The 13,372-nt window shown below is 34.3% G+C and overlaps 2 long non-coding RNA genes across 3 annotated transcripts in view; one reads left to right on the plus strand and one right to left on the minus strand.

Annotated features, from left to right (window-relative positions):
* Positions 1-13,372, plus strand: part of LOC123705101 — a 114,297-nt gene extending 100,925 nt beyond the window's left edge. Inside the window, exons 2-4 of one of the 2 annotated variants that reach the window (XR_006753257.1) lie at positions 10,531-10,629; positions 12,078-12,323; positions 12,675-13,372. This is a non-coding gene — a long non-coding RNA (uncharacterized LOC123705101). The remainder of the gene's footprint in view (positions 1-10,530; positions 10,630-12,077; positions 12,324-12,674) is intronic. The other variant, XR_006753258.1, reaches the window with a different exon arrangement.
* On the minus strand, positions 3,067-4,608 carry LOC123705100. Its single transcript, XR_006753256.1, has 2 exons — positions 4,379-4,608; positions 3,067-4,280 (listed from the first exon to the last, which is right to left on the minus strand). It is a non-coding gene; the product is annotated as an uncharacterized LOC123705100 (long non-coding RNA).

A 13,372-nucleotide genomic window follows, 5' to 3' on the forward strand; every position in this document is an offset into this window, starting at 1 on the left:
TACTTGGTAATAATCGGTCGAACACTTGTTTAAAGTTTATTTTCCTTGTCCTTTCCAGGTAATCTAAATTATTTAATTTTTGCAGTAGGTAATTAATTCATTTCGGCTTGAACAGACAAGGCCATTAGGTGAAGCGAGATTGCCAAATATGGGTGATCTGTAGATATACATAATCCACAAGGAAGCATCACATTTGCTGTAGCTTCTTATGGGTAGGTGAACGAAGTGCCTTAAACTACCTAGCCAGGTCTGCAAACTGTAAACAGCTGTCCATACCCAAGCACCACTCAGCAGCTTTCAAGGGTAGCTTTCGATACAATGCCACTGTGTTGGAACAACATTCCACCACCATTAACCAGTTTGACAAATATTAATAATTTTCGTTTCCAATACCGGAAACATATTTTAAAATCCTGTTCTAACCCTTAGTGCATTTGTATCGAATTACAGTTTACACATAAACTTTAATTAAATATTTATTTTATTTACTGGTTATAATATAACATAACATTATATAGACATTTATTTTCTGCCTATTTATCATTATACTTAATTATTATAAACATTGTATATGTTAACGGAAATGTATGTAATCCGTCATTGTATAAAATTCCTAGGAAATGTATGTAATTCCTAAAATCGCACGGAAATGTGTGAAATAAATCATTTTATAGTACACATTTCCTAGGAAATCTATACATTTCCTAACTAACAATCGGAAATGTAAAACATCTAAGATATTGGAAGGTACGCGGGACGAGGGGTATGTATGTCGCAATCGGATTGTATAATCCGCCGAATTACAAACGGCCGGCATTTTGTAATATGCCAAAAATTCGTAATCAGAATTTTTTGGTTTGGATAAGGGGGTGGGTTAGGTTAGGTTCGTGTTTTTTAAAACTATACAGAAATAGGAGCCCCACTTCGTGGGGCTCCGTCGGCTCGCGACCGTCTTTTTGTAGAATTTTTGAAAAAGACGAATTTCGGCATATTACAAAATGCCGGCCGTTTGTAATACGGCGGATTATACAATCCGACTGCGACATGTACACGGGGTCAGCAGGACGAGGGGACTGATTACTTACCAAATGAAAATTTGATTTGATTGAATATAAGTTGATTTAAGAAATGTTAATTAGTAAGATAATATGAACATATTGTTATTAGCCGGGGCGGACTGCTAGTTTATTATAAAATTGGTCTCATTCTATTATTACGCCGTTGCATTTCGACTTATATTCGGATCTTAAGGGTGCTATTACGGATTTTTACAAAAACACGCTGTTTTTCGGTACCATTTTAACTTAAAGCAATTACACGTGAGAACATAGTAATATCTTAATTTAAAGATAATATATTAGCTCTACGTTCATCTTATAAAAATTGTACGACGTTATACAAAATTGTCGCTGAAATACGATTTTCCCAGCACAATAATCGCATAAAATGCAAAAAAATGGGGTCTAAAACGGTACCATTACATCACATACATACGCTAAGTACGTAAAAAATACTTATAAAATGCCAGGTGTATCTTTTTTTTCAATTAGATTAATTCATAAAACTCTTTGTGTACACCCCGTAAATGCAACCCGCCCAACTTTGTCACCCGCACGTGAGCTATCGTTTAATTATGTTTTCGTAGACAAAATAATCACATTAGCGAAACGGTATATGCCGGCTGCACGAAGTTAGAGAAGAAAACATGGATTTTCAGGAAAAATTTAGCAAAATTTTTTTGATGTAATTTTGTTGCTTAAGTATTTTTACGTGATTAGGGTTTGCAAAACTACAAGTCCCTTAGCACTTAGTATACCGATAGTGGGGCACCCTGTATAGTCGAATTCTTATATACTACGAGAGAGAGAGAGAGAGAAATAATCTTAAAGAGCATTGAAATAAATGTTTAGGAATCGTCGTTGGCGCCATCTTGGATTTTAGTTCTGACCTCATATTGGTTAATAGCTACCCCAAAAACCTTGAAAAAGACACCCATGACGAAAACATGTAAAATTTTCGTCGGCGCCATCTTGGATTTTAATTTTGACCTCATATTGTTTAATAGCTACCCCAAAAACCATGAAAATGACACCCATGACGAAAAGATGTAAATTTTTTGTCGGCGCCATCTTGGATTTTAGTTTTGACCTCATATTCGTTAATAGCTACCCCAAAAACCATGAAAATGACACCCATCACGAAAAAAAGTCAAATTTTCATCAACGCCATCTTGGATTATAGTTTTGACCTCATATTCGTTAATAGCTACCCCAAAAACCATGAAAATGACACCCATGACGAAAAAATGTCAAATTTTTCGTCGGAGCCATCTTGGATTTTAGTTTTGACCTCATATTGATTAATAGCTACCCCAAAAACCATGAAAATGACACCCATGACGAAAAGATGTAAAATTTTCGTCGGCGCCATCTTGGATTTTAGTTTTGACCTCGGGTAATAGCTTCCCCAAAAACCATCCACATTTGCAAAATATGTGTTTGCTCCTTAGGAAAAGTTCAGATTTCCTAGGTAATGTGACGAATCTAATTTATTTAATTCGGACCGTAACTCGGAATAACATACATACATATTTTCTAAGAATTGTATACAATGCCGGATTTAATACATTGCCGGTAACATAATAATATGTATGATAATTCTTAAAAAAGTACATATTTTAAACATTTCTTAAAAAGCTTCTAGATATTGCATACAATTCCTAGAGGTTTTGTAAAACACACACTTTTTTAAAGTTAGTTACTAACATACTTATCACAATAATTGTACCTACCTAGTTACTAATAAAAGTATAAAAATGAATTTTTAAAATTCGTAATAAATTAAAAATAATATCAAGTATGAAGATGGTCTATAAAATGGAATGCGCTATGTTTACGTGAGCGTGATGTTCCCGCGAACCACGTGGCGACGTTAGATACCTAAATTTGAGTAACGCAGATTTGTGACAGCGTCCTTAAACCACTAGGATTTGTATACAATTCCTTGATTTCATACATTTCCGGTAACATATACATAATTTCATTTTATTTATTTACATTAAGTATATACATAATTACATACTGATATTATATCTACCAGCTACCTATATTACATGTTTTAACTGATGTATTTATTTATTAGTATCTATCATATTAATAGAAATATATCTTTCACATAATATACTCATGTTAAATTATCATTATATACAATTCTAGACTGAAACTCCAATAGTCACTTGGGGTCACTGAAAATCAGTGGTGGTAAGGTATTAATCACATTGCCATCATATACTGAGTTGGCTCCATTTATCAGGTCACTCACTGCCACATTACAGTTCTTAGGAATAAGATTATTTTTATTTAATTATTTTTCTTTTTATTTCTTTTTGTTTATAAATGTATCTTGTGTTGTGATCTTGACAATAAATGTGTTTTATTTATTTATTTATTTAATGTCTCTTACTGCATGCTTTTCATGCAGTTGTCCGCACCATATGTATTGTGGTCTTTGTCCATACACACTTTCTCCAAAGCCCTGCTTTGGTCATGTTTCATGTATAAGCTCCTGTATAGTAGTAAAATTTAATCAAATATTTAATTCTTATTTCTTGAAATTTGGTATAGTATTTTTTGTGTGATACAAATCAAAACCAACAGTCAGGTTAGGTAGACTACAATTTACAAAACTGGCAGGGTTGCCATGCAATGGTTGGTGGTTAGTGAAACACTTGACTCGACTGTAAGCTTGTATTGAACTGCTTAAACTGTAGAACAACAGGACTATATTATATTCTAGACGCACACATACAATAGATTACACACTACACAGTACACTGTAAACTGTAGAATTAATATTAAAGACATTGTTCATTATATTTTTGTAGTCTTTGATTATTTATACAACAGACTAGAAATAAATACTATGTATGCGATTATACCTATTCTAGCCATCCATTTTCGTGTTCCTTAAAATTAAGAACATCTTAGTCAAAGGGCAACTTATTGTGCCCTTGCCCGTAATGCACTCATAATTTCAAGTTGAATGTTTGTCATTCTTTATGTACCAAACACAGTCACGGCCACGGCGCTCATTCCATTTTACTGGTATTAAAACAGATGAAATCCTTCATGATCCCATATCCTTCTTAGTAGCAAATGTAGAAATCCCTTTCTTGTGTCTACAATGTTTTTGTGGAGAATCGTATTATTATTTACATTTGGGATGGATTAATTCTTCTCCTCTCTTGAACAAATTTGTTATTGCGAACGTAAGCAATAAGTCTGTAATAAAACAATCTTATATTGGGTTACAAATCCATAAACCAATCATTAAAAATCATGTTTGTAAAAATTTATGTTCTGAGAAAATATCAGTTTACCATATAAAGCTTATTTTCTGCCTGTAGATTCTACATAACCTCACAGTCCATTCATAAACCATATTTAGCACTTATTTTTAAAATATTAGTCAACAATTAAAAACGAAAACAAACAAAGCTTCTCGTTTTGGTTTTGACAGAATCTCGTAAATAAACTGAACTAAATACCAGTCATATTAATGTACTCTGTGACTAAATAAGTCAGTTTACTTTGTTTATTTAAAAATCCGAGTAGGTAGGTAGGTATTTATTTTTATTAATAAGTTGATTGACACTTGACGCCACAGACTTGAAAATAAAAGGTACGTGTACATATATTTACATTAGTGCCATCTAGTGGCTCTGGAAGGAAAAGAACTTCAAGTCTGTGTTTAACGTGCCATCTAGTGTGTTAAAAGCAAAAGACCAAGAGATATAATCGAACATGTAGTACGTTTTTTCCCCACTGGCGCTTTAATTGCGCAAATTCATAGTGCAACTTTTTTTGTATGGAGTGAACCGTCTGTTGTATACGTAGTATATTATTATTAGTCTGTGATATTAGTATGGATAATAATAATAAGTAATTATAAGTATGGATTTATACCTTCATACATATAAATGCATGGTTATTGGTTATGAGACAAAATGTAGCATACCGATTTATGTGGTACCTTTGAATTTTGTTTTGATCTCGGATTGTTTGTTTATCAATGAATGAAAAAATATGTAAAAGCTTGTAGGTATAATAATATATTATGGCTGTCACTTGTATGTCATAGGTACATAAACGATTTCTTAAATTTAAGATCCAATGCATTCAATGTTTTTTATGTAAGTTTAAAGGAGGAAGTATAAAATTTGTGCAAGTTACAGGTTCTGGTTAATGTGAAGCTTTTCTCATCAGCTCTGTGTTCCTGGTACCTCGACGGTACAAACTATACGCAATTCGCAGATGCGTTAGACCTTCAGAGTTCAGAATAAGTATTTTCATAGAATATGTTAAAAATTAAATTTGAAAAAATGGTTAAGAAATACAAAACAAAGCACACATTTATGTATTTTCCTTTTCTTTTATTTATGTTTTAAATTATTGAAATAACTAGTAAATAACTGCGTTAAAAACAACCGACTTCAAACTTGCACTTGCAAAAATGCCCATAAAATAAAAACTACTGGGCCTATGCGAATAAAATTTTTATGGGACCAATTCGACACCATCCCGCATCGAACAAAAAAAGAATCACGTAAATCGGTTCAGAAACTTCGGAGTAATCGGTGTACATACATTAAAAAAAACATACCGGCTGAATTGATAACCTCCTCCTTTTTTTGAAGTCGGTTAAAAATGAGCATGTGTGCCGAGCACACGTATCAGAAATGAAACTTCTTACTCCATGACTTGACGGTATGACGCGAACTTGAAATTTTACTCTCAACACGCCTACAGAAGTTTCAATTCAAAAATATTATAAAATTTCAATTCAAAGATAGCTTTCCTATCGTTCAATTTTCATTTTTTAAACTAAATTTGTATTTTTACAAACCAATATTCCACATTATTTTGTAAGTTTTATAAAATCCGTCGCTGTAAATTATTACTTATCAATTTAGTATACTGAAAAAGAGTTTCTTAATAACCTTACTTGACCTGCACAATGCACATCGTGCAAAAAACACTTTTCTCGTTTATATGTCCCTGGTACACGGACGGCATAAACTATGCAATTCGCAGGTACCCCCTCATACGCATAGAACAAAGTATGTTTGTTTACCTTATGGGAACATATTTCCCTGGTAGCACGATGGTATAATATAATATTAGTTTACAAGATATGTTTACAGGTGCAGGTGTTAAGAACTACATATTTCTGTATTCTATATAACAGAATAGCATTTTCTTTTAACAAAAATACATACAAACATGCATTATGCACTAACACTAAAACTAGCACACACTATAAACTAACATACCCAAAAACTGCAATTCTCACAATGTTCGGTTCATAGACTAGGTACATACACAAACACCTTCGAACGGCAATATTATCTTCCCAATTTTATACTGTTTCCCAAGTATTATTATTCATACATTATTTTTATCATGACACTGTATTTATTTTATTAAAAGTAAAGCAAAATATATATCTAAAAAGTTTCACTTTAATATTAAATAATATTAATATATATATTTTTTAAATGTTAACAGAATTTGTTCATGTTTAAGTTTTTACTTACCGTAAACATTTTATTATCAAATAATAAAATGTTTACAAAAACAAAAAAACCTACGCACGTATTTATGACCTTGAAACTGAAACCTACATTGGTCGTCTAGTACATACATACAGCTTTTGCTATTTATGTTTCCCTGGTTCTACAACAGCAAAAACTATACAATTTACTATCACAGATGCAGCTTGCAGGCAGAAACTAAAACCAGAAATATGTTTATTTACAAGAAAAAAAGTGAATCCAAATTAAATTATATTCAATAAGTTATGACTTTACTACAAGAACCTAGAATTCTTCCTATTTAATCATATCAAGTTTTTCATCACCCAAATAATATTAATTTAGGCAGTGTGTTCTTAAAATAAAAATCTATAAATTATGTACCTATCCGTAGCAACTATTGAATTAAGAGGTGAATAGATCATAATCTAGACTATTCTAAACATTCAAGGTTGTTTTCATTAATAACAAAAAAAAGAAGTAACGAGTTCAGAGGCCAATAATCTACGTTTTATTGCTGTCCATGTGCGCTCGTTTCTCAGAAGCATTGCGTCCCTTACGACGATCATTAAAGCTGCGGTAGCATGTGCATTTATGCAATGTACGTATGGACTTGAAGTATTTACAGTATCTAATATCTATCATGATTAAATGAATAAAAAATGAAATAAAAATTATGCACGGGATGGACTTAATCCAAATTTTAATTTTCCTCGCCATACCAAAGTATAATGTCAAATTAGTTTAATCTATAATATAAAAATGAATCCCAATTCCCAAAATGTGTTGGTAAGCGCATAACTTGAGAACGGCTGAACCGATTTCGTTAATTGTTTTTTTATTTTATTCCTTGAAGTACGAGGATGGTTCTTATGTAGAGAAAACGTAAATATGTACCACGGGCGAAGCCGGGGCGGACTGCTAGTCTGTAATAAAAATATTTGAGTAGCAACCCTGCATTAAATTTCTGGACATACATAATACCTATATTTGAAAAGCTCTAAAATTTGATTACGAATTTATATTTATTTAAGTATTTGAAAATATTTCTACATCATATACTTACATATTTATCACACCTATAATTAGGGGAAATTTGTACCTACATTTTACAAAACATGAATGTAAAAATTTAAACATAATAAAATTAATAATATGATACCATCGATGTTTGTTAGTTCTCGTAAAGACATCATGTTCTACGCTTGACATAAAATCTTTAATGAAATTCCCCTCTGAAATAGATATTTGATTGGCAATTTAGCGTGTCTGTGCAGCTTTCCGTTTATGACCGCGCCTTTTTTTTTTTTTTTTTTTTTTTTTTTTTAAGTGGGGAAATCTTGCATAGATACCCACGGCGTCCGGGGAAAGGGCCGCGGGTTATGTCGGATTCCTACCGACCAAAACCCCACTGTGTTCCGTCAAGCCACATAAACGACGGGGCCACGGGTATAGGTAGAATTCTTCCGTGACCCCATCAGCAGCTGCCCGTCTCCAGGCCGACACAAACTATGAGCCCGCCAGCTCTTACCTCATAGGGCGGCGTGAACGGAGCACGTCTCACGCCGCCTCATCTCACCGGACGATGGACTAAATCCCCGCTCCATCGCCCGGCGCCCCTCGTTAGGGAGGCTGGTTGCGGCCGCGTAAATCAGCCGCAGCGCGACGACGACGCCCAATAGGACGTCGGCGCCGGATCGGGTCTGCGTGAGGATCCCTCTCGCGAACCCGCTCCGCCTCCTCTTTCCGCGAGATCACGTCCTCGGAGAACGTGATCACCGCGCGCCAGGATCTGTCGCTACCCACCATTGCGCGAACAATGGAGGGCAGAGAGAGATCCGACCCGACGACCGCGACCAAGCGAGCTCGAGGCTCGACCCACGCGGGGCACACGGCAAGAGTATGATCTGCCGTGTCCTCCGGGCAGGCGCACCAGTGGCAAGCCATGCTGGGCTCCCTCCTCGCGACTTTACACAGGTACCGCCCGAAGCAACCGTGCCCGGATAGCACCTGTGTAAGGCGGAAGGTTATGGCCCCATGCCGCCTGTCGCACCACTCTTGCAGAACCGGTCGAATCGCTGCAACCGTCCGCTCTCCAGCGCTGGGCTCTTCAAGCCGGCGTTCCCACTCCCGGAACCGCCGGTCGATAGCCTCAGCCCTCCACTGCTCGACCTCCTCGTAGGATGGGGTGACTCCAAGCGACTTAGACGTTGAGACGCGGCGATACACGTCCGCAAGCATCTCGGCGTCCAGTTCCCACGGGGGCGTCCCGGCCATCACGCACACTGCCTCAAATGACACGCCTTATAAATACACCATACGTGAGTTTAATCGTCGATTCAGTAAAACGGATTCATAATTATTACCATACAGAGGAAGTTGCATGTTTAATTGTTAAAGTGTTGCGTTGTAATTTAGCAGTGTTAATACAATAATAAGTTGACCTAATTTTTGTTAAAAGTGTAGGTACATACTAAATTGTAAATATCTATGGAAACCATACAGCCTTAGATTTTTACTTAATGTGCCTACTAAATATTATATACGTATATCGAATAGTTAATTAACATGAATTACATTAATTAATGTATCAATTCAATATTCAAAAGACAAAATCAAACGACGACAAGACGACATTTTAAACTCCTAACAACTAGAAAGCACTTAGTTATCTTAGAACAAAAATACCTACAGCATTACACATTACACTTACAAACTAGCAACTAATGTTTTTCTATTGATAGACAAATTTCTTTTTAAAAGCGTCGTAAAAAAATTGAACTATAATTAGGATGCCCTAACTTGCAGACAAAGCGTGCGTATGCCGCGCCGTCGCTACGCCCGCGCCGACCCGACGAGCGAAGTCTCGAACGCTGTAGGTACCTACGGGTATGATCTGTTTACAACACCGCTTGCTTCAGTCTTTTGATCTTTATTAATGCATAGGTATTTCAAGAATAATCCGTCTGAGCGCCGACGTTCATAAAAAAATACGAGAATTTTAAGAACGACAACCTCGATACGATGTTTATTCCGAGCCTTGATTGCTCCGTTTATGAATTTTTTGATTTACCACTAACTGACGTTTGTTTGAAATTCGAATTTAGTGTTAAATGTTGCCAGAACTGGCAAGTTTTGCGTGTATGCTCATATTATTAATAAATGATTAATACATTTTTCTGAGTATGAATCTTCAATGACAACAAATTAATTTTAATTACCAGTAATACTTATATGACACATTACAATTCAGTAGGTAATATTTAGGATTTAGTTTCTTAGCAATATATCAACTCCTTAAATTATTTGATATATAATCTCTGGAAGAAAACATCAAATAACAAAAAAATATTGGTCTTACAAAATCCAGTCGATCAATCCTTTACACATAATATAAAACAGTATGCCACGTCAGTTTTAAACCATTAAAAATAGACGCAGTAATTGACACTGCTATTGATGCGTTTCCCTCGATGTGTGCGGTCTAAAGTTGTTTACTCACTAGGAGTTTAAAGCTATTTTATTTTATTAAATACATACATTTAAATATATCGAAATATAGTACATGTATGAAATCTGGATTATGGATGTTAAACAAATTGTACAATGTTAGGTATTATTTTTACAAAATATACCTACTCGAATAACTGTATTGAAAGCATAAATAAAAACCGTGTTAAAGTAAACAGACATAATTATCAAGTCAGTATTTTTTGTTCGAAACAGATGCCACACACATTACGCCCTAACCAGTTAAATTTTGAACAAAATACATGCCATCTAGACATATTGACCCAACCCAACCCTTTAGCCTACAGTTTATCATCATACCTACGTATTATTTTTACGTCGAATCTGAATTCATGTCAGTCTGAATGGTTTAATTTTGTTTATAAATGCTAAATATCATTTTATTATATTTTATTTTTCACATTCAGGGAGGATCGATGGCGCAATACGAGATTACCTTCGAAATTTGTCATCAACGGTTACCTGAATAATTTGGTCACACCAAGCTTTCTTAATCAAGCCTTCAGGTATAAAAATAGATTTGAATTGCTTTGCGAATTCATTTCACGAGCAAAGCGAATGATGATGAACCATTTGACACTTGAATATATTGCGTCCTCGTGAATCCTAAATGCCTTGAATCCATCAGTACATATGCTTTAGTTTTAAGTTCCATTATCTATATTATATGAATCATCTATATGGTAACATCATTTCGAAATCATTTAGAATGGTAGTGATATTTTTTTATGTATGTCATATTATATATTCGATCCAAATACACGATATGCGGCATTCAGGATTCACATAAATCGCTGGTAAAATTTTATTTATTGTATTTAACTAAAACATACTTATTGATGTGCGACTTATGCGAATTCATTAATGTAAAAAATATATTATGGATATCATTTATTTATTTCAATTGGGCGTGTGTAATATAGTGCTACTATGAACATAACAATGTTAAAAAATTTCCTTATGTAGTCGTACTATGAATTAATTATGTAATAATTAATATTATTTATCATGTAATAATATAAATATGTAACAGAACCCAGTTTCGATTAAATACTAAATGTACTAACGATTCTTTCATCGCCCAGCAACTTAACAGTAATTTATTCTATCGATAATGCCCCTCACTTAATATACGATCTAAAACGTGTTGACAAGAGATGCAGAGAGCGTGTGATCCCTTTCATCGGAATTAAATACCACTTAAACTTCTACAACGAATAAGTAGTACGAGCCGGACGAGACGTATGTGCTATAATTGTTTCATAAAACATGTGTACAGACTTTCAGAAAATAGACGCTGCCAGATTTTATTCCTAAAATCATCCAATTGGTTCGTTTGTTTAAATTAAGGCGATTAGGTTAGGCGCGTATGTGGTCGACAACAGATACGCGGCAGGCGCGAGCGATGGCAACTAGAAACGTGCAATTATATCTTAGCAGCCACAGATTAATGTCGAATGTGTCGGAGATTTTACACGATCCTAGCGTGTATCAACGCGTTGTCAGTCAGACGTTGCCCTCTATGGTGAGGTTTATTTCACATCTTGTCTACGGGAGGTGAAAACGAGAGCGCGAGTCGATAACTTTCATCGATAACGAATTAGATGATTTGAATGAAACTACTGGTAAATTGATGAGCTAAAATCTGAAATGTTTCAATAGAATGTATATATTTTTTGAAATAGTATAATTTATATCACTCAATATGCAAAATATTGTTAACTATCATATAAATTTATAAAGAATAGAATTTTTTTACATAATATTGTTATCATGTTCATTATTTTTTGTGTAATAACAACTCTCAACCACAATATTATATAACATTATAATCCTAAATTCCCTGACCTGCTCCTAAAATCCTTTTAATACAATAAGTGTATGCAAGCATTGCGATTGATTAAAAACATTAAGTATTTAATCTCAGGGCTAAATTAAACGTTGTTTATTTCAGGAATGCGTGGTGTGCACGGACAGATGCTGCCGCCGAGTTCTCTGAGCGGCTCGACGATCAGCGGTGTGATGGGGTTTGGCCACCATCTGTCTTCCCCATTGCCCACGCTGGCCGACTGCAAGCCACCGACGCCGCTACCAGGGCTGCAGAGTTCCGCTAGCGTCGCTACCACGCCTTCAACTTCAGCGTCTTGCGCCACAGTACACTCCTACTATGATCACATAATATGAAATAAATCCTATGCAGGTTAATGTTTTTTTTTTTTTTATAATAACTAGATGTAAAATTTAAAGTCCTTTAAGGGTTGATTTTTCAATCCTTGGTTAAAACTTACTTATTCGTTGAATTACGTATTAAACTACCATTTCAAAAATGTATTCTACATTTGTTAATTACCTATATTTGACAGTGTCTACAGGTGACATTTTAATATTATCGTGTTACACTTTATTGGACGGATAAGACGTTTAACCAAGGATTGAAAAATCGGCCCTTAATTGTATTAGTTAAATATTTTGTTTTGAAATTATTTAAATTTTCATACCTAAAGGTATTTTCTTTAGTCAAATTTAATTTGAGTTTTATTCTTATTTTCAGATTTCGGGATAAGAGCAGCCTTGAGGAGATAAAAGACTTCTTTAGAAGAACAGAGTTAATCAACGAATTTTTTAATTAAAATATCAATTGATACGATTCTGATATAGGATGAATGATACTTAGTAAATAAATAAATATTAAGTAGTATAACTTTTTAGATTAGTAGTAATTATAAGTATTACGTTGATATTTAAATTAATTAATACCTATCAATATTGAAGCTTTTAAAATATGATTTTATAAAATGTAGGTACGCAATGTAACCTTTAAACATAAATCTTTAAACAAAAATTTATTCTTTGATATTATAAAACAGGCTAATACACGAAATATTAATCTAGATTAATTTTATAAATAAAACGCATATCACATCACCAATAAAATGCATAAAGGGTGTCACACACTTATTACACTGAGATCAAAGGGCCGTACCTACTTCAAACGTGTTTCTTAGGCGCTGATAACGTAGAAGATACTCATTAAATCCCTGGTGCATTTATTAATTCTACTTAGTAATTTCTCAACGGCCTGTTTCTGAATGAATATTGTCGTTGAGAACGTCTCAAACCAACTCAAACAATAGTTAGGCTGGTTTCAGAGCTTGACCGACCGTCAGTGCGTACTGCGTACCGTCGGTCCTGACGATACGCATCAACAATTATTGTATGACTACTTATAACACTAAGTGCAGATTTACA

This window comes from Colias croceus, chromosome Z (genome assembly GCF_905220415.1).
Source record: "Colias croceus chromosome Z, ilColCroc2.1".
NCBI classification, from domain to species: Eukaryota; Metazoa; Arthropoda; class Insecta; order Lepidoptera; family Pieridae; genus Colias; species Colias croceus.